The 27,393-nt window shown below is 44.6% G+C and overlaps 1 protein-coding gene across 1 annotated transcript in view; it reads right to left on the bottom strand.

Annotated features, from left to right (window-relative positions):
* The window catches only part of LOC134607809 (uncharacterized), a 106,026-nt gene that overhangs the window by 77,076 nt on the left and 1,557 nt on the right, over positions 1-27,393 (bottom strand). The gene's annotated exons all lie outside the window — the stretch shown is intronic.

The raw sequence follows: 27,393 nt of genomic DNA, 5'->3' as shown, positions 1-27,393 counted from the left end.
AGGATTTTGAAAGGCAATGTGCACTGGAGGGATTAGACTCCACCAAATAAGCCGCAGTACTGAGCAGCAAGTTATCAGGCAGAGGAGCAGAAGCGGCACGAGCAGTACCTGATGAGGACATTCACAATTATGGGAAAATAAAAGACATTTTGTTGGCTAGATATGCAGTTACCCCTGAGGCATACAGGAAGAAATTCAGGGAACTGAGGAAAACAGGGAAGGATACCCATACTGAATGGGCATTCCGGCTAAACAGGGCAGCCCGAAATTGGATGAAGGGCTGCCAAGCAACCACTCTGGAGGATGCTTTACAACTCATCCTATTAGAACAATTTTTAACCATACAGCAGAGGACATTAAGGACTGGGTAAAATACAGGAAGCCTAAATCTGTGGAGGAGGCTGCAAGACTAGCAGATGAATACCAGGACAACCGGAGGCAAGAACAAGGGGTGAGCCGACCTGCGTTTAGGCAGCCGTATTCAGCCCCAACCACGGCTGCACCACCCAGAGGCCCCCTGAGTAATCCGCCGCCCAGCTCAACAGCAGCACCACAGCAACCTGCAGTGTGTCACTACTGCAAACAGCCAGGACACTACAAAAACCAGTGCCCACGTTTAAACCGGGGAAGCTGGGAGAGGCCGCCACCACAGTCCCAACCCAGGGCCGTTACTCATTGTGTACAGCAGGAGAGTACACCAGTGTTCCCTACCCACGAGGAACAATGGAGTACGTTAACCCCGTGCAGCAGGAGGCGATAACCGGGACTACCAGCCGAAGTACTGTTGGGGAATGATGTGGGCTGTTTAACTTCCCAACTAGCCCGAGATCCTGCGTCCGAAGCCTACCCGGTTACCACCCGAGCTCAAGCCAGACTGGAAGCACCGCCGCACTCTGAGGAGACCCAGGTAGGAGTTGAAATACCCCCTTTACCCCGACTCCCCTTCCCCGTTCTGGGATACTCCCCAGGGGTTTGAGCAGGAACAGAGGACGGACCCCACACTGGAAGGGTATAGAAAAGCGGTAGGGAATAATAGGGGCGACAACCCACACAAAAGGTTTGAGTGGCACAAGGGACTGTTGTATAGGGTGACAGATGGGGCAGGACACGGGACCGCCCAGGTTACTAAGAGGCAGCTAGTAGTACCCCGCAAATTCCGAGGGAAAGAGTTATTAAGACTCAGCCACGATATTCCCTTAGCCGGACATTTAGGGGTTAAGAAAACTAGAGACCGACTGACCCAAACCTTCTTCTGGCCCAGGGTCACTCAAGACCTTAAATACTACTGCAGGACTTGTGACATTTGCCAGAAAATAGGGAAACGGGGTGACCACCAGAAAGCGAAGCTCCACCCGCTACCATCATAGAGGAGCCATTTCACCCGGTAGCGGTGGATTTAATAGGATCCCTCAGTCGACCCAGTCAGTCGGGTAAAAAGTTTATACTCACCGTAGTGGACTATGCCACTCGGTACCCCGAAGCCGTGGCTCTCCCCAATATAGAGGCCGAAACTGTAGCCAAGGCCCTGGTCAAAATATTGGAATACCTTGGAATACCTTTCAGTGGATGGCTGATGGGCTCCTGGAGGGACTCCAGGACTTCGCATGTGCGTATTTAGACGATATTGCTGTCTACAGCCGCGCATGGGGAGACCACCTAGGGCACGTGTCCAGGGTGCTCGAGAGAATTCACCAAGCAGGGCTTACGTTAAAACCGGACAAATGTCACGCTGGTATGGCTGAGGTACAGTAGGGTCAGGTAAACAGTGGCCTGAGCCTGCCAAAATAGAAGCCATAGCTAATTGGCCCCAACCCCGGACTAAGACCCAGGTCTTAGCCTTCTTAGGAACATCTGGCTATTACCGGAAATTCGTCCCCGACAATAGTGCCCTGGCCAAACCCCTCACTGACCTCACCAAAAAGGCCCTTTCCAAACAGGTTACCTGGACCGCAGAGTGCGCGGCAGCCTTCCAGAAACTGAAAGCAGCATTGAGTGAGGCTCCTGTGTTGGCAGCACCCGACTACTCTAAACAATTTCTCGTCCACACCGATGCCTCCATGTTTGGGCTGGGAGCCGTGTTAAGCCAGGTGGGAGACGACGGCATGGAACACCCGGTGGCCTATCTCAGCCGTAAACTTTTGCCCCGGGAGGTCAGCTATGCCACCGTGGAGAAGGAGTGCCTAGCCCTGGTGTGGGCGCTTAAGAAACTCCAACCTTATTTGTACGGCCGGCCATTTACTCTGATGACCGACCACAACCCGTTGGTGTGGTTAAACCAGGTAGCTGGCGACAACCCCAGACTCTTACGGTGGAGCCTAGCCCTTCAACCGTACAACTTAACCATGCAGTAGCGTCCGGGCAAACAAAATGGTAATGCAGACGGTTTGTCCCGCCAAATGGAACTGGATGTTTAACTTAGACCTTTCTTCTTTTTTTTTCTCGGACATCCCCAAGCTAACCCGTCAGGGTCTTGGCGGGTATGCCGACCTATGGACATATAGGGGAGCAGTGTGAAGGAATTCCCCTGTTTGGCGTTGGGGTGACAGTTTGTATTCCCTTGTTTCATGTTGGCAGTTGACTCCTTGAGCCTGATTTTTACAAAAAATTGTCAGTTGACTCCCTGTACTGTGCTTCATCTGGTTACTGTGGGATTTGGGGAGTTTGTGTGTCTTACTGAGGGAATTATCCAGGGACACTATTGAAATTACACGGAGATTCGTCTACCATAACTACCGAACGGAGGGCTATGTTCACTAAGCTCTGGTGGTTCGGGAGGAAACTACCGATTGAGGTTTAAATACACTTGGTTTCCTTACAACTTGTCAATAAATCTTCAGTTCATCTTTGTACCCTTCTTCTGTCTACGTATGCTGTTTGGGAGTTCGTGTGTCTTACTGAGGGAATTATACAGGGACACTATTGAAATTACACGGGGATTCGTCTACCATTACTACCGAACGGAGGGCTATGTTCACTAGGCTCTGGTGGTCCGGGAGGAAACTACCGATTGAGGTTTAAATACACTTGGTTTCCTTACAGTATCATTGGGTAATATACATATAAAATGAACAAACTGAAACCATTGTGGTTTGGTGGGATGGTAAACCAGGAAATTAAAAATAAGAAAAGGGATTGTAATGCATTTAAATTAGACAAATGATATGCAGCCTATTTAAGATATAAGGCAGTAAATAATGAATGCAAAAAAGCGATTAGATGACCTAAACTAGAAATTGATCTCCAAAGAGAGCAAAAGCAACCCCCCCAAAAAAAATTTAAGCACATAAATTCTTAAAAAAAAATGTAAAGTATAGGTACACTAAAAACAGAGATGGGGGCGGAGCCTGACCAGCTAGCTGAACAGACACGTGTTCACTGGGCTCTCACTGCAAATGCCGATTAATCTACTATAATTACTGATACCAAGCTCATACACACGTTAGGGTCCCTACCTATGCTCAGGGTGCCCTGGTGAATCTCCTAATAACTCACTCGAGTAACTTGGTGCACAGGAGCCCAAGGCGTCTGGTCGCGGCCTGCAGATGACGGAACTGTGGAGAGACTGCCGCTTTCCCTGTCCTTTCATCGGCGGATCCACCGGCACAATACTCACCACCCCCCCGGACCAGTGTGGGTGATTCCGGTCCAACCCTGGGAGGCAGCCCAGCTATACAGGAGGCAAGAGGCAGGCCCACACAGGCAACTCGCAGTAACAGAGCTGAGCACAATGGCGGACGCCACGTGCACATCAAGCCACTGTGAGGAAGAACCCGATATCCTGACAAGGCTGGAAAGCACCTTCGAAGCCTTCTGGAAGAAAATGGCACACAGACTGAAGCAGACTGCAACACACACATCGGATGAGTGCTTACCTGAGGTGCCATCTCCATGCTCCCGACAGACAGTCAAGCAATCCCCAGACCGAAGAGTGCAGACAAATGGCGCTGGAGAAAGCGACATCTCCCACCCGCACGCAAACCTACTCGACTATGTAGGGATAAGATGTGGACCCTTCACAAGGACTCACTCACATGACAAGCAGCCGGACAGCTACAACAGCAGTAGATTCACACCGGAACGCCTACTCTCTCTGAGGTACCAGAGGGAACCCTGATTGTGCCGAGAGGCCTAAACTTCCAATCCCCCTTAAGCTGTGACAGCCTGCAGTACTCATCCTGGTTACAGAACTCTGTTCATCCTCTGGCTGGCATGGGTTAACCTGGGCCTGAAGGGCTCAATGGCCATTCATCTTATCCTCTGAGGATATATGGGCCACGTCTAACTACTCTAGCAACTTCTTATGCCATTCTTAAAGTAAATTACTCGCTCCACAGCTAACAAGATATCCCTCTGGTTTGGGGTCTCCTAAGGGAGACCCCTGTCATAGGCTCATGTTATATGCTTTATACCTTGTTCCTTTCATACAACCAAAGAGTAAATAGCCTCTAGGAGAAAAACCCCAGAGGACACGAAAAAAGGAAGTCCCTAGGGGATCTGTATGTATAAAATATAAATTTTATTGAGTCAAATTAAAAAAGAATTGTTTAATATAGGTGTCAACTAAATCATAAATTATAAAAATCGAAAATAGATACATAAACCAACTGAAACTAAATTATACAGGGCCCGTATAGAAAGTAAAGACACGCTGAAATCATAAATAAATAATAACCGGGCGTAGTGACCACTAGTGACCGTTATTCTTGTTATTAGAATCAGAACAACATGTCATGAGGTTACTCTAATAATGCCTGTATTACATAACAGACACATGTAGTCTTAACTCTTTGTATAGCTGCTAAATTGGCTATTAGCCGATATAACAGAGGATGTGTTTATTAGTCTTCTTTGAACTCTTATACACAGGTTTGATGGATAGCTTTGATGTAGAGGAACTAAAACCTCCTCATGCTCCTGAATTAGCCTATACTGTTGGTATAGGTATAGTAGGGTAGCTGATCTCAATGAATTTCCTAGACTGGAAACATAATAGTGAGACTAGATCAAAGGGGAGATCGAAATTGCTAACACTATCTAACCTCGATTGCTTCTGTTGCTGGCTAGAAAGAGAGCATCCTGTGTCTAAATAATATTACATAGTATCCATATGTCTATCGTTAAGGTCCTGTAGCAGCTTGCAACTCCTAGACTACATGAATGCCGGCTGACGCGCGTTTTGGCGCTGCTAAAGCGCTTTCATCTTTGCCTCAGACGAAGGCGCTTTAGCAGAGCCGAAATTCTTGTACTTGCCTGCTAAAATGTCTTTATCAGCTTACATGTACCACTCTGCACGCAATATTATTACTACCCAGAAAATGTACTGTATTATCGAATGCCCTTTACTGTTTAACTATGTATGCTAATTCTCATACAATTGCTGTTGGGGCAGTGTAAGATTGTTTCTTCCTCCTGAAGCACAACAAAAATTAAAAATTTAAAATACAATAAAAACAGAGATGGGTGTGTTAGTTAATGAAGAAAATGCAGAAATTATAAATAACTATTTTTCTTCAGTATATATATATTAAAGAAGAACCTCTAGAGATATGCAAATGATTGCTGCAGCAACTAAAGAAAGTTAAAGAAACACTATAGTGTCAGGAACACAAACATGCATTCTTGATCCTATAATGCTAAAAACACCATCTAGCCCCCCTGCTCCCCCCCTCCCCCTTGCTCACTAAATATAGTACAATCTTACTTTTATTGTAGTCTGCAGCTGCTGGCTCTCCCCTGATCTGCTTGCATGGCTGAGATTATCAGACATGTGATCAAAGTCAATCACAATGCTTTCCCATAGGAAGGCATTGAATTGGCTGAGAATGTCAAGGAGGCAGATCAGGAGCAAAACCAGCACACGCCAAACACAGCCCTGGCCAACCAGCATCTCCTCATAGAGAGGCATTGAATCAGTGCATCTCTATGAGGAAAGTTTAGTGTCTCCAAGCAGAGGGAGGAGACACTGAATAGCAGTGCTGCACACTGTGCAGCACTGCCCCAGGACACACCTCTAGTAGCCATACAAGGAGTAGCCAGTGGAGTTATCCCTAGGCTGTAATGTAAACACTGCCTTTTCTCTGAAAAAACAGTAAGTACTACAAATAGCCTGAAATTACTGATTATACTCACCAGTACAAATACAATAAATTGTAGTTGTTCTGGTAACTATAGTGTCCCTTTAATGTAAACAAAGCCTCGGAGCTGAACATTATTCACCCATGAGATTTTAAGGATCTAAGTGTTGAAATAAGTCAACATCTGTTTTTAATCTTTCAAGATTATGTTCTTTAATGAATTGTACCGGAGGATTGGAAGAAGGCAGGTGTTGTTTCTATATTAAAAAAAAAAGGGTTCAAGTACATTGCCTGGAAATATATAGACCGGCAAGCTTAACATCTGTGGCTTGGAAAGTATCTGAAGGAAGTAAGGGATAATATTCAGGAACTCATAAAGAAGAACATTGTTATTAGCAATAATCAGCATGGTTTTTCGAAACATAGGTCATGAAAAACTAACTTAATTGAATTCTACTAATAAGTAAGTAGAACAATAGATCAAGGTATTACAATAGGTTAGTGTTCAAACTCTGATAAACTGGTCTAAATTAAAATCATTTCCTTGGATAGAACAATGGCTTAAAGACAGACTACAGAGAGTTGTCATTAATGGTACGTTTTCAACTTGGACAGAAGTGGTAAGTGGTGACCCTCTGGGTTCTGTTCTGGAATCTTAAAATAGGTATTGAAAGTCATGCTTCATTGCTTGCAGATGATATAAAACTGTGTAAAGTAATACAATGTGAGTATGATATTACTTTACTGCAGAGGGATTTAGATAGATTGGGGGACTATGGCATGTGAACTTTAATGTAGATAAAGGCAAAGATATGCACTTCAGGGTGAATAATGCACAAGCAACTTACACTCTCAATGTAGGGAATCAGGGATAAATTGGGAATTGTTATAGACAATAAACTAGGCAACAATGTGCAATGTCAATTGGCAGTTGCTAAGGCCAGTGAGGTATTGTCATGTATAAAAATGACATTAATTCTTGGGATGAAAATATAATTTTCATTATAAATCAATGGTAGGATCAAACCTTGAATTTGCTATAAAAGGTTGGGCAAATGTTCCAAAGAAGGATATTAGAGCACTAGAAAAAGTGCAAAGGGGGGGCTACAAAATAAATAGAAGGAATTGAACATTTCTGTTATGAAGAGAGGTTAACACATTTAAATCTGTTTAGTTTAGAAAAACAGCCACTTATAGGGCAGGCTTCCTGTGAAGAAAATTTACTTTTATTTGACATTTTCTTCTGTATTCGTTTGTTTCCTCCATCCACTGTATGGATATTGGATATTAGTTCGGTAGTTTGAAACTACCAAACACTGACCACCCTCCTGGCTCATTAAGTTCAAAAGAACCATCGATTAAGTGCTCCCTGGGCGGCCGCTGTTCGTATAGCCGAACGCCACGTGGAAAAGAAAATGGCGGCCATCTTGTTGCGGGAGTCAGCGGGACTTGGTCGTCAAGTCTCTGGAACTAAAATCGGACACTCGACCTCACGAACCACCGCTGAAACTACCGAACGCCGGCTTCTCTTACTTACCGAACAGCCAGAAGAGCGGCATTCGGTAGTTATGTTCGTGCAGACAAGGGGAACAATCGCTCCTATGAGCCAGGAGGATCTATTCGGTATTTTGTTCATTTTTTGCCTTTTTCTTAATTGACCGACCGCACACGCTGAATTTGTGGAACTGTTTTGGGTAGGAGCCTCGTGTGTGGTCGGTAAAACATGACTTCCACACTTTTTAAGAACCCCTGAACCGATCTGGGTGAAATTTGGATATGTTTGTCCCCCAGATCGGGGCTATGTAATTTGTGGGGATACCTTGTGGGGAAAGGGATGTTCTAACTTTTGGGGAAATTGTGTGCCCTTTGCCTGCAGATAATGGATTTATTCCTTAACGTATCTCAATATCTCCCAGGCAGAGGGAAGGAGTGTATTAGTGCAAAACTGTAGAATGATTGGTCAATGTATTTGTTTGCTGTGGGAGGTCCTCTTGCAGGAGGATTTCTCATAAAAGCCAGTGTGTTTTCAATAAATATAATTCCTGTTACACCCTTCATGAAGTCTAGGCTCATGTTTGGGGAATATTCTATTTGCTGGGGAGAATCGTCTTGGAAGCTGCATTCATCTCTACTATTCCTCTACTCCCTGCTGTAGCTATAATCACTTATGCTCAGCTGTTGGGAAAGGAATAGAAGACCGCAGTACCATAACCACTGCAGGTCTTAACACTTCCCCAAACTCTGTCCCTCCAGATGTTGCTGAACTACAACTCCCATGATTCTCAGACTAGCTATTTCATTCAGAAAACCATGGGAGTTGTAGTTTAGCAACATCTGGAGAGCCGGAGTTTGGGGAAGCCTGTCATAGGGGATATGATAGCAGGACTATAGAAAGGACAATAGGTCACACATTTAGACTAAGGCAAAGAAAATATTTTTCTTTTTTAACAGCAAGGACAATAAGGATGTGGAATGAACCACCACCATAGGTGGTTTAATCAATCTGTACAGCAACTTGCAATAACAAAATAACATCATCAGGCCTCTATAGTGGTCCTTTAAAATGCTGTAAACATGATCTAAAAAGGGGCAATTTTCTTTATAGTAAATTCAACCAGTTTCTGCACCAATTTTCACTTCAGATAAGTAAAATAAAAAAATACTTTGTGTTAGAAAAAAAGGTAGAACGATTGATATATCCATTGTGTATAGTAAAAACTGATGCAGTTAAGGTGCAAAAAAATGAACAGATGAGAAAAGCAGATTTAATAAATTTCACTAAAAAGTTACCAAAAATTAGACGTAGATCACCAGTGACATTTTGGTAAATCTATTCCATAGCAACCAGCATAGTTAGAAAGAATTTGAATTGGTTACATATCAGGTATACAACCAGTGAACTTATTTGTGTATATTTTATATATGATACACATACATACAGCTTTGTTATTGATAAGTACCATTTCCAATATTTCAAAATCCTAAACTAATAAATTAAATAACCACAAGTGCACCATATTTTCAACATTCTATCACACATTAAGCAAATCAAATGATTTTACCGGTTTATTTACAGAACAATGCATTTGGACAAGGAATGCTATATATGCTATGTAAAGAATTCAGCCTGATAATGTGATAACCCAAATAATCTATACATGGTAAACATACCAAAAATTATTTAAAGTGACAGGTCAAAGTACCAGCAAAATAAACAATATTATTAAATGGAGATCTAATTAAAACTGATTGATATTTTTTTTTTTAAATGATATCTGTTGTGTGATAAATCATGTTTGTTTTGCATTAACAACAAAACAGCTGTCCATGGTTCACTGGCTTTGCATCTCTTCCTGAGTTGTATTTCAAAGCTGTTGTATGCAACAAACATAAACTCCAAGGAAACCATGTTTAAAATGGAATATTGAAGCAAAAAGGTGATTCTTTGTTGAACTCATTTGTAAATGGCAGATGAAATTTAATGTAGAGAAATGCAAAGTTATGAACTTCAGGGTCAAGAATGCACAAGCAGGGGGGGGCGGAGCCTATCAGTGCACGGGAGCGGTCGCCATATTTTGCAGCTCCTGTGTGCCCAACTCAAAACGGCCAAATATCAGCGACATCTCGCCAGCCACAACCTACCTGAAGTCGGCATAACACTCAGGGGCACCGTCCGGAATCGACCGATGCCTTTCTTTCTGGCACCGGGCAAAAAATACTGCAACCGAGGCTTTAAGGCCTACCGCGCAGACGGCCGGCCGCAAGTGACCGCGGGAGAACACTGGGGAGACCTGGACTTGACAAACCTGCTGCCACCCTACCTACCGGACAGTGAAATGGGGAGAAAGTCCCAAAGGTCACCCGCAACTGCCGCGAAAACGCAGCGCGAACTAGGCCAGATGTGGACGTCTCAGACTCCAGCAAGAGACTCCAGAGAATCCTCTCTTACAAGAGACTCGACATCCCAGCAACCGGAGGGCGGGAATTCGCCCCGAAGCCCACACCAGGCCACCCAAGAGACTGCCAGCACATCGTGTCCACTGACTCCTGCCACAAAGCAGGACATACAGGAGATGCTCACAGGCCTCCAATTCAACCTCAAAACAATGTGGGAAGCAGATCTGGCAACACTAACCACAGAGGTCCAAACAGTCGCAGCATGCACCCAGGCCACAGAAGCAGACATACTGGCCCTGCAACAGGACTTCCAGGCACTAAGAGACAAGGTACTCCAAATACAAACAGCCCAGACTGAAACAAATAGACAAGTGAACACTCTAGACGATAGAGGCAGGAGGAAAAATATAAAGATAAGGGGAGTCCCAGAAAACATACCCCTGGAAGAACTGCCGCACTTCGTGAGACGGCTGGTGGCATCCGTTCTACCGGCGAAACAAGCTAAGTACTTTACGTTTGACGGGGTGTATAGGATAGCTAAATCCCCTAAAGCCCCAGCCACAGCACCAAGAGACATCATCCTCAGGTGCCAAACTGTTGCCGACAAACTAGGCCTAACTGCAGCGCTTAAGGGGAAAGCCCCATATGACTTTGAAAACAGCCATATCTCCTTCTCTCAGGACTTGAGCAGGGCTACTTTAATATGGCGCAAGAGCATGCAACCTCTAACAAGGGCATTACAAGCGGAAAACCTGACCTATAGGTGGGCAACCCCAAACACCCTGTGGGTCACTAAGGACGGACAATCCTTCAAAGCTACTGCCCCGACAGACGCACCAGCCCTGCTGACAGCGCTGGGAATACCCGCTACTGGAACTCCAGCACCGGGAACATCTCAACCCCAACCCGGAACGGATGCCAAGTCAACTACGCTAGCGCTGAGAAGGAAACAGGGACCTACCTCCTGAAGGGACACTGACGACCGCAGAGCCCCAAAAGCATCACACCCTGTTTACTGTTGCAAGCCAAGGCTGCTGGGACTTATAAGTTAAACTAACTCATTTTATTCTACCAATGTTCATTTGACTGTTTATTTATTTTTCTCAGTTCTTTTTATGTTCACACTTGCTGACACGCTCCACTCACACAACCGCAGTAGGGCGTCAGAGCCTCTACTGACCCGGAACCCCGACACACGGGTTCGGTAAACCTGACGGGATGCGCTTTAAGGTTACAGGGGTAGAAATCACTGTGGCACACACGGGTCATCATTTACACGCCGACCTTCGAAGCAAGGGTCACACCTCCAATGGTGACCAACAACCCCACACAACCATAGTCCAAGTAGTTTGACTCATTACTTGCTCCCCGGATAGGAGACTACTACAGTAGACACGTAGGGCACATGAAGGAGCAACATCTCCATGGCATACCACAAACTAATGTAGTGGGCATACCCACAGACAAGTTTCATTCAGAACTCCCAACAGAGACACACTCACTATGGGGATATACTACAAACGCATAGGTCACCCCGTGCAGATCTGTATTTAACACTGTATTGACTATATACCGACTTTATTAAAGAAACAATTATTTCTCAAATCAGCATCAGTACATGTATGGCAGCCATTCCAGTGTATTTTGAATTCCAACACTGGCACACTCCATGCTACTTAATAAGGTACTGATTCGGTGATCACTTGAACCAAACCTTATTTAAAAGTAAAAAACCACTGCAGTGGTCAGTACTATCCTCTTACAATAGAAAACGTTGGATGGCAAAAACAGTGCTAGTAGTAGCTCAAAAGTAATTTTAATAGAAAAATAACTATTGACTATGCCAAAAGAATAAAAAAAAAAAAAAGAGAGAGAGAGAGATTTTTTCAGTGAGAAAAAGAAGGGTTAATTTCTGGGTTTACTGGCAGAGGGATACAGTACTTAAAGGACCACTATAGGCACCCAGATCACTTCAGCTCAATGAAGTGGTCTGGGTGCCAGGTCCTCCTAGTTTTAACCCTGCAGCTGAAAACATAGCAGTATCAAATAAACGGAGTTCAGCGTCAAAAAAAGATCCCTATAGGAAAGCATCGAGTAATGCTTTCCTACGGGCGGGTTTGAATGCGCGCACGCGCGCCTCTGGCCGCGCATGGGCATTCAGCTCCACTCAGAAGCTGACGTCGATGGAGGAGGAGAGTTCATCAGTGCCAAGGGAGCCCGGCGCTGGATTAAGGTAAGCAAATAAATGGTTAATAAACCATTTATTTGCCGTGGAACCTAATACATAAGTAATAATGCTATAACGCTATAGTGATCTTTTAAAATTCAGAGACAACGGTTCATAAGAACAAGGCCAAGAAGCAAACATTGAGGACAACACTGACGACAACCAACTCATTCAAATGTCACTCAGCAACCACAGGATGACATTAAGTGGCCTACAAAAATAATGACACGTGGCAGCTGGGGCAAAGTACATGGTGAGGAGAGCTCCAAAACAGGCTCCTAGGTGCAGGGCTAAAGTAATGCAAACTAGAAAAAAAGCCCTTTATCAATGAGAAACAAATAAGAGCTAATGTTTAAAAAAGATCATTAGGATTGGATCAAAGAGGGTTGGCTGCGGTCATCTTGTCTGATGGGTCCAATATTCAGCTTTGTCCAACAAATGGCTGCCTAATGGTTAGGGACCACTGGAGGCCTACAAGCCACAGTGTCTTGCACCCACTGTGTAATCCTAGCTACTTGTGCCAGGAGCACACATATTCTAAACTCCCTACTGGGATTGTCTCTAAAACAAGTCGTTGAGGAGCCAACTCGTAAAGAGGCCATACTAGATTTAGTGTTAACAAATGGAGATTTGGTATCAGATATTACTGTAGGTGAAAGTTTAGGATCCAGTGATCATCAGTCAGTGTGGTTTAATATAAGAAAAGTGACTGAGTCACACCACACAAAAACAAAAGTTTTAGACTTTAGAAAAACAGACTTTTCTAAAATTAGAATATGTGTAAAGGAAACATTATCAGACTGATAACAGGAGTAGTCCCAGAAGATTGGAAGTTAGCGAATGTTGTGCCCATTCACAAGAAAGGTAATAGGGAGGAGTCGGGCAACTATAGGCCAGTAAGCCTTACTTCAGTAGTGGGGAAAGTGATGGAAACCATGTTAAAGGATAGGATTGTTGAACATCTAAAAACACATGGATTTCAAGATCAGAGACAACATGGGTTTACTTCAGGGAGATCATGCCAAACTAATCTTATTGATTTTTTTGATTGGGTAACTAAAATTATAGATCAGGGTGGTGCAGTAGACATTGCTTACCTAGATTTCAGTAAGGCTTTTGACACTGTTGCACATAGAAGGCTTATCAATAAACTACAATCTTTGAGTTTGGATTCCAATATTGTTGAATGGGTAAGGCAGTGGCTGAGTGACAGGCAACAGAGGGTTGTAGTCAATGGAGTATATTCAAAGCTTGGGCTTGTCACCAGTGGGGTACCTCAGGGATCTGTACTTGGACCCATTCTCTTTAATATTTTTATTAGTGATATTGCAGAAGGTCTTGATGGTAAGGTGTGTCTTTTTGCGGATTATACTAAGATATGTAACAGGGTTGATGTTCAAGGAGGGATAAGCCAAATGGAAAATGATTTAGGTAAACTAGAAAAATGGTCAGAGTTGTGGCAACTGACATTTAATGTGGATAAGTGCAAGATAATGCATCTTGGACGTAAAAACCCAAGGGCAGAGTGCAGAATATTTGATAGAGTCCTAACCTCAACATCTGAGGAAAGGAATTTAGGGGTGATTATTTCTGATGACTTAAAGGTAGGCAGACAATGTAATAGAGCAGCAGGAAATGCTAGCAGAATGCTGGGTTGTATAGGGAGAGGTATTAGCAGTAGGAAGAGGGAAGTGCTCATGCCATTGTACAGAACACTGGTGAGACCTCACTTGGAGTACTGTACACAGTACTGGAGACCCTATCTTCAGAAGGATATTGATACCTTAGAGAGAGTTCAAAGAAGGGCTACTAAACTGGTTCATGGATTGCAGGATACAACTTACCAGGAAAGGTTAAAGGATCTTAACATGTATAGCTTGGAGGAAAGACGAGACAGGGGGGATATGATAGAAACATTTAAATACATAAAGGGAATCAACACAGTAAAGGAGGAGACTATATTTAAACGAAGAAAAACTACCACAACAAGAGGACATAGTCTTAAATTAGAGGGACAAAGGTTTAAAAATAATAGCAGGAAGTATTACTTTACTGAGAGGGTAGTGAATGCATGGAATAACCTTCCAGCTGAAGTGGTAGAGGTTAACACAGTAAAGGAGTTTAAGCATGCGTGGGATAGGCATAAGGCTATCCTAACTATAAGATAAGGCCAGGGACTAATGAAAGTATTTAGAAAACTGGGCAGACTAGATGGGCCGAATGGTTCTTATCTGCCGTCACATTCTATGTTTCTATGTTTCTATGTAATTTGGTCGAGGATCAGTGATGATTTGGGTGTGCTTTCGCTAGGCTGGAATAGGGCAGATTCATCTTTTTAAAAGACTCATGAATCAAGCCATGTAAAAGGTTATCTTGGGCATACACATACTCCCTCGTGGTTCCCACAATCCCCAGCACAGTATGCTGTATCAATATGCTATGCTGGGGATTGTGGGAACCGCAAGGGCACATGGTAGAGAGACATGCTCCCTCTTCCTTCAGTCCTCAGCATTAGGAGTGCCGCCGGACCGGCGAGGCTGCCACCAGGCTCGGCGGCTTCAGTCTGGAACGCGGCCGGCCGGCCGGCCGGCCCCCTCTGAGTGGGCCACCGGACCGGCCACCCAGTGGCACATACCTACGCAGCCCCCGGTATCTCGGTGGGCCACTCCAGCCCTGGGTGCATGTTTAAAGGGAAGCTATAGTGCCAGGAAAGACAAAGAGGAAAAACCCCTTCTGTCACTTACCTGAGTCCAGTGCCGATATCCCTTGGCACTGGTTCGGGCTCTGCCTCCATTTCTCACCTGCCAACGTCAGACCTAATGTGCAAGAGTGACAATGTCCCCAATTGCATTAGTATTTTCCCCATAGGGGCCCAGTCGCTCTGTGGGCCCCTGCGAACGTGGTGCCTGCTGGCCATGTGGTGCAGCTCAGGCCTGCACAGTACTATTGGCGGGTCTGTGTGTTGGGTGGCTAAGCGCTGGGAGGAAGTGACGGACAGTCATCTCCTCCCAACAACCACTGAAAGAAGGAGAACATTGCGCAGAAGGAGAAGGAGAGAAGGAAGTCAGAGAGGGAACAGCCACTGGACCCCAGAGAAGTCACCCTCCTGCACCTAAAAAGTAGGAAACAGGAAGGTGTAGTGTGTGTGTGTGTGTAATGGATGCATTGTGTGAATCTGTGGTTTTATGTGTAAGGGATACAAGGTATGTTTCTGTGTATGTAATGTAATGCAGTGTGTGTGTCTGTAATGGGTGCATTGAGTGTGTGTTTAGAGATGCATTAAGAGAAGCAGTGTGTTTGTGTGTAAGGGATGCATTGTGTGTTCTGTGTATGTGTGCAAGGGCTGCATTGTGTGTGTGTGTGTGTTAGAGAGGTATGCATTGTGTGTGTGTGTGTTAGAGAGGTATGCATTGTGTGTGTGTGTGTGTGTGTGTGTGTGTGTGTGTGTGTGTGTGTGTGTGTAAGGAATGCATTGTGTGTAAAGGTGAGTGTGTAAGGTAAGCATGATGTGTTTCTGTGTGTGTAGGATTCACTGCATGTTTTGGTGTGTTAGTAGGGATGCATTGTATGTTTCTGTGCATGTGTGTGTGTGTGTAGGGATGCATTGTGTGTTCCTGTGTATGTGTAAGGATGCATTGTGTATGTCTGGAGTGCAAAAGAGAGGGTTTGTGGCCCCTCTGTGTGTCTTACCCCTCCCACCCCCAGGTCCCTCTGTGCATCTCCCTCCGGAGCCCCTCTTTGTATCCCTTAGTCATTTTCTCTCCCCTCCTGTCCCTTAGTGCTCTCCCCTGCTTCCCTGTTCCTTAGTGATCTCCCCCCTCCCCTGTCCCCTTAATGGTCTCTCCTCTCCCCTGTCCCTTAGTGGTCTCTCCTCTCCCCCCCACTCCTCCTGGTGGTCTCTGCCCCCCTCTCCCCTGGTGGTGTCTCTCTCCCCTCTTCCCTGGTGGTGTCTCTCCCACTCCTGGTGGTCTCTCTCCCCCATCCCCTGGTGGTCTCTCTCCCCCCTCCCCTGGTGGTCTCTCCTACTCCCCCCTCCCCTTCCCTGTTTTTTGAATAGTGCCAGCAAACCTGCAAGCTTTATGAAAGGAGAGCTGGAATGTGTGTGGACTACAATGGGGGCAGCAATCCCAGCAGCTACAATAACACTCACTTGCACTTGACAGCCACAGATAGTCAGCCATGCATCTAGGCTGACATCTGCCGGCACTTAAATAATTGTACATGATCTTACAGCATACTGAGTGGGGCATTGTAAGTCAGTGAAGTAAAAGTGAATGGGTATTAAAGGGACACTCCAGGCACCCAGACCACTTCTGCTCATTGGAGTGGTCTGGGTGCCAACTCCCACTACTCTTAACCCTGCAAGTGTAATTATTGCAGTTTTTAATACGCTGCAATAATTACCTTGCAGGGTTAACTCCACCTCTAGTGGCTGTCTACTAGACAGTCACTAGAGGTCACTTTCTCCTTCATAGCACAGATTATCTGTGCTAGAGCGTCGCTGGAGGTCCTCACGCTGTGTGAGGACCTCCAGCGTCGCTCATTTCCTCATAGGAAAGCATTGAAAATCTTTTTCAATGCTTTCCTATGGGGAGCGCTAATGCGCATGCGCGGCATTGCCGAGCATGCGCATTAGGTCTCCTCGGCTGGTGGGCGGGAACAGTCAGCCCTGGACCTAATATATAAAAAGTTACTTACATAGATGTGCAAAATAGGTATGTTTGGAATGTCCAGACACACCGCAATGAATGGGCAAACTGCACTCTCATAAGGTATCTAAATACACTTTTTTTTTTTTTTTACATTTTCAGTTAACTCATTATCTGGTTAAATATAAAAATCATAGATTTTATGCTGGTTTATTAGGTTTACATGTTTCAAATAAAATTTTATTTTAGTTCCTTTGACAAATACAAATATAATTTTATTTTATTTTTTTATTTTTATTTTTTTATTTTATGTGCACCTTAAACAAATTACCTGAGCACACTTTGGTTTGCATACAACCCCACACTAAAATGCACAGGGCTAATGTATCTTTTAGTTTTTTCAGCTTTAAACAGGACACACAGAAATTGCTTCTATTAGAGGGAATGAATCATTTCTGAGTCACACAGTACTACTGCAACTTCTGCACACGCTGTGGGAAGTGCTCGTAATCCCTTTAAAGGAACATTCCAGGCACCAAAACAACTTAATCCAGGGGCGGACTGAGAGCCTTTGGGGCCCCCGGGCAAAATTAGATCCCAGGCCCTTTGAAGGCCAAATATATGTGCATTAAATAAATGTTAAATATAACTCATAATACGGCATTCCTTTGGATGTGTATATTGTGAAGACCTGTGTATTAATGCATGCTTGTATTTGAGTCTGTGTGAATGCACTTGTGCATGTCTGGATGACTACATGTGCTTTTTTTGTATATAGTGTCAGTGTGAATGCATATGTAACAGGTGACAGAGTGTGTGAGGGAGAAGGTGACAGGTGGAAGAGTGTGGGAGGTTGTGACAGGTGGCAGATTGAGGGGGTACCTGGTGGCAGAGTGAGGGAGGGAGGGGTTGAGTGGTGGCAGAGTGAGTGGGAGACACAGTGAGGGGGGGTAACTGGTGACAGAGTGAGGGAGTGGGTGACTAGTGACAGAGGGAGGGAGAGGGGGTGACTAGTGACAGAGTGAGAGAATGGGTGACTAGTGGCAGAGTGAGGGAGGGAAGAGATGACTAGTGGCAAAGTGAGGGAGGGAAGGGATGACTGGTGACAGAGTGAGGGGATGACTGGTGACAGAGTGAGGTAGTGACTAGTGACAGAGTGAGGGGGGGGGGGTGACTGTCACTAGTCACCCCATCCCTCTCTCTGTCACTAGTCACTCCCTCCCTAACTCTGTCACCCGCTCTGTCACTAGTCACCCCCTCCCTCACTCTCACTAGTCACCCTGTCACTGTGTCACCCCCTCCCTCCATCTGTCACTAGTCACTCCCTCCCTAACTCTGTCACTGTGAGGGAAGGAAGGGGTGAGGGGATGACTGGTGACAGAGTGAGGGAAGGGATGACTGGTGACAGAGTGAGGAAGGGGGTGACTAGTGACAGAGTGAGGAAGGGGGTGACTAGTGACAGAGTGAGGGGGTGATTAGTCACTAGTCACCCCCTCCCTCTGTCACTGTGTCTCCCATTCCCTCCCTCACTCTGTGTCCCTCATGCTAGTCACCCCTTCCCTCCCTTCCTCTGTCACTAGTCACCCCCTCCCTCACTCTGTCACTAGTCACTCCCTCCTTAACTCTGTCACTAGTCAACCCCTCCCTCCCTCTGTCACTAGTCACTCCCTCCTTAACTCTGCCACTAGTCATCCCCTCCCTCACTCTGTCACTAGAGTGAGTGGGTGACTAGTGACAGAGTGAGGGAGGGGATGACTAGTGACAGAGTGAGGGAGGGGGTGACTAGTGAAAGAGTGAGGGAGGTGGTGACTAGTGACAGAGTGAGGGAGGTGGTGACAGTGACAGAGTGAGGGAGATGGTGACTAGTGGCAGAGTGAGGGAGGTGGTGACTTTCACTAGTCACCCCATCCCTCCCTCTTTCACTAGTCATTCCCTCCTTAACTCTGTCACTAGTCATCCCCTCCCTCACTCTGTCACTAGAGTGATGGAGGGGATGACTAGTGACAGAGTGAGGGAGGGGGTGACTAGTGACAGAGTGAGGGAGGGGGTGACACAGTGACAGAGGGGTGACTAGTGACAGAGGGCGGGTGGGGGTGACATAGTGACAGAGGGAGGAAGGGGGTGACAGAGTTAGGGAGGGAGTGACTAGTGACAGAGGGAGGGGTGACTAGTGACAGAGTGAGGGAGGGGGTGACTCGTGACAGAGTGAGGGATGGGGTGACTCGTGACAGAGTGAGGGATGGGGTGACTAGTGACAGAGGGAGGGTGACTAGTGACTGAGGTGACTAGTGACACAGAGGGAGGGGTGACTAGTGACACAGTGAGGGAGGGTGACTAGTGACACAGTGGGGGGTGACTAGTGACAGTGAAGGGGGGTGACTAGTGACACAGTGAGGGGGTGACTAGTGACACAGTGAGGGGGTGACTAGTGACACAGTGGGGGGGGGTGACTAGTGACACAGTGGGGGGGGTGACTAGTGACAGTGAGGGGGTGACTAGTGACAGTGAGGGGGTATGACTAGTGACACAGTGAGGGGGGATGACTAGTGACACAGGGGGGTGACTAGTGACACAGTAGGGGGGTTACTAGTGACACAGTAGGGGGGGTTACTAGTGACACGGGGGTGACTAGTGACACGGGGGGTGATTAGTGACACGGGGGGTGACTAGTGACACAGGGGGGTGACTAGTGACACAGGGGGGTTGAGTAGTGACAGGGGGGGTAAGTAGTGACACGGGGAGTGACTAGTGACAGGGGGGGTGACTAGTGACAGAGGGGGGTGACTAGTGACACAGGGGGGTGACTAGTGACACAGGGGGGTGACTAGTGACAGGGGGGGGTGATTAGGGACAGGGGGGTGAGTAGGGACAGGGGGTGAGTAGTGAGGGGGGAGGGGGGATTTGGGACACAGTGGGAGGGGGGAAGGGTGAGTAGTGCCTACCTTTCTCTCTGCTTCCTCTTCCCTCCCAGGCTGCTGCTCCTTCCCCTGCTGATCGGGCTCTGTGTGAGATGAGTAAACAGGAAGTGATGTCACTTCCCCGCCTCTCCCATCACACAGAGCCGCGTGGGACAGGAGAAGGAGACCTGGCAGAGAGGAGGTGAAGCTGCCAGGTCTCCTTTGAGGATGGGGGTGGGTGACATGCAGAGCGGTAGGTTGTGGGGCCCTGCCCTCCATCAGGGGCCCCACAACCTATTAATGAAATTGTTTTATTTTTTGCTGTTCCAGTTGGAGAGATCTCTGATCTCTCCAGCTGGAGCATGGCTGTGCGGCTGGGCCCCTGACTGTCTCGGGCCCTCGGTCCATGACCGATGTGCCCGAGTGGTCAGTCCGCCCCTGACTTAATCTAAATAAAGGTGTTATGGTGCCAGGAGGCCCCCGGGGGCACTTTTACCTCAAAAAGATAAACCGTTGCAGACCGGTTTAACCCCCAAGTTGCCTCCAGCGGCAATGTCCCTACCTTCCCCCGGCAGCTGAATTTTCCGATTCAGGAAGCACGGAATGCTGCTGGGCAGGGACGCTGCTGATTGGCTGAGAGTGATCATCTGATGCTCTCAGACAATCATTGACTGCCCATTCACAAAACTGGCTTAGAAAGAAACTTAACTTTTTGGTGCCTGGAGTGTCCCTTTAATATCACTACTAGGCTCCAAATGTTTAAGCAATATCGATATATGAAACTACATTGTAGTGGGCATTGAATAAAATATACAGATATTAATAAACTTTTTTGGCTGCCAATCCACAAACACATACAACATTGATATAACAAGTATATGTATATATATATATATATATAACAGGTGATGCCAACAATCTAAAAAGAAAATTAAATATTTAAGAAAAAGCATATCATAAGCATATACGGAAACCGCTCCCACAAACTAAAAGTTCTCTGGCTAGATGGGTGATCCAGCCATCACAATTAATAGTGGATAAAGTAGCTTTAACTCTCAATTAAGCTGATAGCCACAGCAAGCCAATGACGTCACTTGCAATATGACCACCTCTGCACCATGTATATGCAGCTAGTCTGTGCATTTTATTTCACTAGAGAGTTTTTTCAAGACACACTCGCTTGATCTTTGCTTTTACTGTGGGAGCATCACGGAGCATGTCTATGTTGAATCCATTGTTTTTGAATTTGGCTGGACGCTGAGGGGTTCTGTAACAGGTACCAGTGTGCTATATCCGCGCATACTTTTTTTTTAATATAGAATTTTTCTCAATACCTCCGCACACATTTTACACCCCTCCACACAGCACCCCTTACACACACACACACACACAGACACAACACCCCCTCCACACACACTGAACCGCTAAACAAACTTGACCCCCTTACACACAGCAACCCCGCCAAACACACTGAGCCCCTACACACTACACCCTACACACACACAGCACCCCCTCCATACACACTGATCCCCTACACACACTAACCCCACATACAGCACCTCCTCCACATACACACAATGAACCCCTACACACTACACCCCCACACACTGCACCCCCTCCACACACGCACGCAGAACCCCCTACACACACACACACACACACAAAAAGCACCCCCTCCACAAACACTGAACCCCTACACACACACTTCATCCCCCCCACACACAATATACCACCCCCTCCACCACACACACTGCACGTCACATACACACTGCACCCCTCACTGCAGTCTGTACGTGTGTATGTATTTAGCAGTCTGTGTATTCAGCTGTCTATGTGTGTGTATCCAATAGTGTGTGTGTGTGTGTATGTGTGTTTGTGTGTATTCAGCAGTCTGTCTGTGTGTGTGTGTATTCAGCAGTCTCGGTGTGTGTTCAGCAGCCTGTGAATGAGTGTGTGTGTTTTCATCAGTCTTTATGTATTCAGCAGTCTGTGTATTCAGCTGTCTATGTGTGTGTATTCAGCTCTCTATGTGTGTGTATTCAGCAGTCTGTGATTGTGTATTCAGCAGTTTGTGTGTGTATTCAGCAGTCTCTATGTGTGTTTTGAGCAATCTGTGATTGTGTATTCAGCAACCTGTGTGTATGTGTGTGTTCTCAACAGTCTGTGTACTTAGCAGTCTGTCTGTCTGTGTATTTAGCAGTCTGTGTGTATGTATTGTATTTGTTAGAGGTACCATTAAATATAAACTTCATTTTATTAATAATATATATTTGTATTCCTGTGAGTGGTTGTGTAGGCAGGGCCCTAGTGCATTGCTTTGCCCGGGGGCCTATTAACCCCTTAAGGACGGAGCCAAATGTACACGTTGTGAACGAAACTAAATGTAAACAAAACCTGGCATTTGCGCTATTTGTCTGTCCAACCGTAATTCACCTCTTTCATATTAAATACACCCCCCTTATTATATATCATTTTATTATATATCATTTTATTCAGGGGAAACAGGGCTTTCATTTAATATCAAATATTTAGCTATGAAACCTAATTTAATATGAAAATAATATAAAATAATGGGAGAAGATAAGATTTTTTTTAGATTTTTTGGTTCTACGTGACATTTTAACTGTCAATGTCATAATACTGTTTGCTTTTACTGCAATAAAATACACATATTTGTATTCAGCAAAGTCTCACGTGTAAAACAGTACCCCCTATGTACAGGTTTTATGGTGTTTTGGGAAGTTACAGGGTCAAATATAGCGTGTTACATTTGAAATTGAAATTCGCCAGATTGGTTACGTTGCCTTTGAGACTGTATAGTAGCCCAGGAAATAAATTTACACCCATAATGGCATACCATTTGCAATAGTAGACAACCCAAGGTATTGCAAATGGGGTATGTCCAGTCTTTTTTAGTAGCCATTTGGTCACAAACACTGGCCAAAGTTGGCGTTAGTATTTGTTTGTGTGTGAAAAATGCAAAAAACGCCAATTTTGGCCAGTGTTTGTGACTAAGTGGCTACTAAAAAAGACTGGACATACCCCATTTGCAATACCTTGGGTTGCCTACTATTGCAAATAGTATGCCATCATTGGGTTAATTTTCATTCTTGGGCTACCATAGGGTCATAAAGGCAACGTAAGCAATCTGGCGAATTTTAATGTGAAAAAAATTAAACACAAGCCTTATATTTGACTCTGTAATTTTTAAAAACACTGTAAAACCTGTACATGAGGGGTACTGTTGTACTCGGGAGACTTCGCTGAACACAAATATTTGTGTTTCAAAACAGTAAAAAGTATTGCAGCAATAATATCGTCCGTGTAAGTGCTGTTTGTGCGTGAAAAATGCAAAAAACTTCACTTTTACTGGCGATATCATCGTTGTAATACATTTTACTGTTTTGAAACACTAATATTTGTGTTCAGCGAAGTCTCCCGAGTAAAGCAGTACCCCCCATGTACAGGTTTTATGGTGTCTTGGAAAGTTATAGGGTTAAATATAGTGCTAGCAAATTAAATTCCCTATACTTTCGGCATGGGTTGCCAGGCAGGTCCCGCTAATTGTAATTAATTAGGATACCTAATTATGTAAAAATATTACATAAATATATGTGTAGAATTAATATATGCATATATATACATATGTGTATATATATATATATATATATATATATAATTTTTTTTAAATATTTTTATTTATATATAGGTATATATATAGTGATATATACGTATATATTTATGTATATAGATATATATATTATTTCGTTCTATGTGTATTTTGATATAAATATATATATATTAATATCACAATACAGTTAGAACAAAATAAAACACATCTATATATTTTTTAATATTTTATTTGTAATTATTATTTTTTTTTATATTATATATAAATATATATAACAATAATTATATATTTAATCAGTATCAGTCTACGTGTAATTTGATATTAATATATATATATATATAATTATATATATATTAATATTAAAATACACCTAGACAGTGTATGTGTGTGTGTGTATATGTGTATATATATACTTAGATCATATATATTTAAGCTGTTACGATAGCACTGGTCTAGGGTATGTGTGTGCTCTGATCACGCTCCTACAAAATGTAAATGAAAAGACACTCATTTGAGTACCAGGAATTAAATCTATGAATGCAGGTTTATACCCCATATATTCTGAGGATATATGCTAAACCACCTTCCAAACTGTATAACCCCTTACACAGGACAAGGAGAAGTTCAGCTGATTGAGAAATTTTACATGAATGAATAGAGGTTCCCTCCTTTAAAGAAGTAGGGGGCACTACAGAATGCACGTCCTCACTTCACCAGTAATGGCAACCTTAGGGTTAATAAATCTGTCCTGTACATGTGCTTCTTACTGTATACTAACCAAGAGAATACCAATCATGAGAGAATGGTTAAAAGCGGATACAATTTGTGTGTAACTCTTTACGCAATGTCTGCTTGAGGCAACATTTGAATGTTCCTGTATTCTTTAATGCTCCTGTATATATAAAGCATTTCTGGATACTGTAACAATCTTCCGAAGATTCTACTGTTTTAAGAGTGATTAATAGTGATTTCAACAAAATAGCATGTTTCACCAAGCATTATTTTTTTATTATTTATAATAAATAATAAAACATATTTTTATCTCGACTAGTCTCAGCATATTCAACTAAAGAGAGCACAAAACATGCTTGTATTGAAAAAAAAAATTAAAAAAAAGAATGCATTTGGACATTTTTTATTTTTTTAACCCCTTAAGGACCAAACTTCTGGAATAAAAGGGAATCATGACATGTCACACATGTCATGTGTCCTTAAGGGGTTAAACAAAAAACATTTATTTCTGTTTACCTAAAGGAAACAAACACATGTCAGGTATTGAATTCCTGGCAGCAGACAGAACTTGCTGTGCGGGTAATTGCAGTGTCATTTCCAGATACATGTTTTAACCCTTTCAATAACGGCAAAGAATCAATCTTTTGGGTATTGTAGAACTGTAACTCTCATGATGCTTTGCCAGCCTATATAGGCACGTAATTAGAATTATACTGAAATGGGTATTGTCACTGCCCTGAAAAAGTACACCAGTCAATAAAACATTGAAAATCACCTTTAAACTGTGTTAACTTTATTTCCTCATGTAATACTCATTCAAATTTGTTTTAAAGATTTAGCAAGTATTATAATGATTTACGTCACACCAGGGTCAGCCACCGTACAGTTTGCAAATTAAAGGGACACTATAGTCACCAGAACAACTACAGCTTAATGTAGTTGTTCTGGTGAGTATAATCAGTATATTCAGGCATTTTCATGCAAGCACTAAGAAAGCATTGGATTGGCTAAAAATTATGGTGTCACCAAGGGGGCGGGGCCAGTGCCAGCAGACCCGCACGGCACTGGAAATAAGGGGGGAGCAAGCCACCTAAATGGTGGGTTTTGTACTATAGGGTCAGGAATCACGGACGTATTAGCCGCGAGGCAAACAAGGCATTTGCCTTGGGCGGCATTTTCCAGGGGGCGGCAAAAACCGCCGCCCCCAAATGCCCAGGCAAATACCTTGTTAGCCTTGCGGCTAACTGACAATCTGGGCGGGCTGCTGATCGGGCGGCGCTGGCAAGGGAGCACTTCCCCTGAGCTCTCTGCTCAGCTCCCTCGCGCGCCGCCTGCAGAGTGATACCGGGAGCCGGAAGATGACGTCATCTTCCGGCTCCCGGTATCACTCTGCAGGCGGTGAGCGAGGGAGCTGAGAGCTCAGAGGAAGTGCTCCCTCGCCAGCGCCGCCCGCCCGACTGACCAGCAGCCACTGGACTCTCAGGGAAAAGGAGACCCCCCCCAGCATTCCCAAAGGTAAGGAGGCTGGGGGGGTTGAATTTTTAAAAGAAAAAGTGTGTGTCAGTGTGTGTGTATGTTAGTGAGTGTGTGTGTCTGTTAGTGTGTATGTCTGTATGTCAGTGTGTGTGTCTGTTAGTGTGAGTGTGTGTGTCTGTTAGTGTGAGTGTGTGTGTATGTTAGTGGTTTGTCTGTTAGTGTGAGTGTATGTTAGTGTGAGTGTGTGTCTGTGTCTGTTAGTGTGTCGTTTAGTGTGTCTGTTAGTGTGTGTGAGTGTGTGTCTGTTAGTGGGAGTGTGTGTCAGTGTGTGTATGTTAGTGGGAGTGTGTGTCTGTATGTCTGTTAGTGTGTGTGTGTGTGTGTCTGTGAGTGTGTGTTTGTCTGTTAGTGTTTGTCTGTTAGTGAGTGAGTGTATGTTAGTGTGTGTGTGCCTGTGTCTGTTAGTGTGTTGTTTAGTGTGTCTGTTAGTGTGTGTGAGTGTGTGTGTGTGTGTGTCTTTTGTGTGTGAGTGTGTGTCTGTGTGTGTATGTTAGTGTGAGTGTGTGTCTGTATGTCTGTTAGTGTGAGTGTGTGTCTGTTAGACACACACACTCACTCACAGACACACACACATACACACTAACAAACACACACTCACACTCACACTAACAGACATACAGACACACACTCACACTAACATACACACACAGACACACACTCACACACACACACTAACAGACACACACACTCACTCACAGACACACTAACAGACACACTAACAGACACACACTAACAGACACACACACTAACAGACACACACTCACACTAACAGACATACAGACACACTCACACTAACATACACACACAGACACACTCACACACACACACACACACACACACTAACAGACACACACACACTCACTCACAGACACACACACAGACACACACACTGTTAGTGTGTGTCTGTTAGTGAGTGAGTGTGTGTCTGTTAGCTAGTGTATGTGTATCTGTCAGTGAATGTGTGTATTTGGAAGGCGGGGGAAGGGGTGGGGTGGCGGGGAGGGGGTGGGGTGGCGGGGAGGGGGTCGGTGGCAGGGGGGGGGGAGGATCTGAGTTTTGTCCTGCCTAGGGCAGCACAAAACCAGGATACACCACTGTCAGGAATACATGTTTGTGTTCCTGACCCTACAGTGTTCCTTTAAGTAGAAAAATAGAAACATTATTAAATTTTTCCTCTGCTCTGAACACTCACTTTATGCTGACTGTCAGGTGCAAAGCAGAGAGCTTATAACACTAACTGCCAAGAAGCTATGATGGAGGAGTACATAACAACTCCCATCATTCTTTGCCAACATATAAAGATTGGTAAACAGGATATAATCCAAAGCAGGGCTATCTGCTTTAAAACGACTACATTCAAGATATCGTGCCAGCCTACAGTCAACGGGGAGACTGGAAACATCACCAAACATAGCAGAGCTTTATCAAGGCAAAAACTTGAGTTATTCTGGGGCAAAGTTTACAATACAAAGCAATGGCTATAGAAACCCATGGACGGTCTTTTAACCCCTTAAGGACCAAACTTCTGGAATAAAAGGGAATCATGACATGTCACACATGTCATGTGTCCTTAAGGAGTTAAACACATGCAGTTTGTCTTGATAAAGCTCCCTTCATAGTTTTCTTTTAACACTTGTACGGTTTACTACTATCTTCCCATTCTCTAAGTTATATTCTTCCCGCTACTATAAAGGCTGGCAAAGCATCATGGGTCTTGATGTTTTGTAACAATGTTGATGGATACCCGCTG

Source organism: Pelobates fuscus, chromosome 4 (genome assembly GCF_036172605.1).
Source record: "Pelobates fuscus isolate aPelFus1 chromosome 4, aPelFus1.pri, whole genome shotgun sequence".
Classification (NCBI taxonomy): domain Eukaryota; kingdom Metazoa; phylum Chordata; class Amphibia; order Anura; family Pelobatidae; genus Pelobates; species Pelobates fuscus.
The sequence above is the reverse complement of the archived record's forward strand: the minus strand, read 5'-3'. Positions and strand labels throughout refer to the sequence as shown.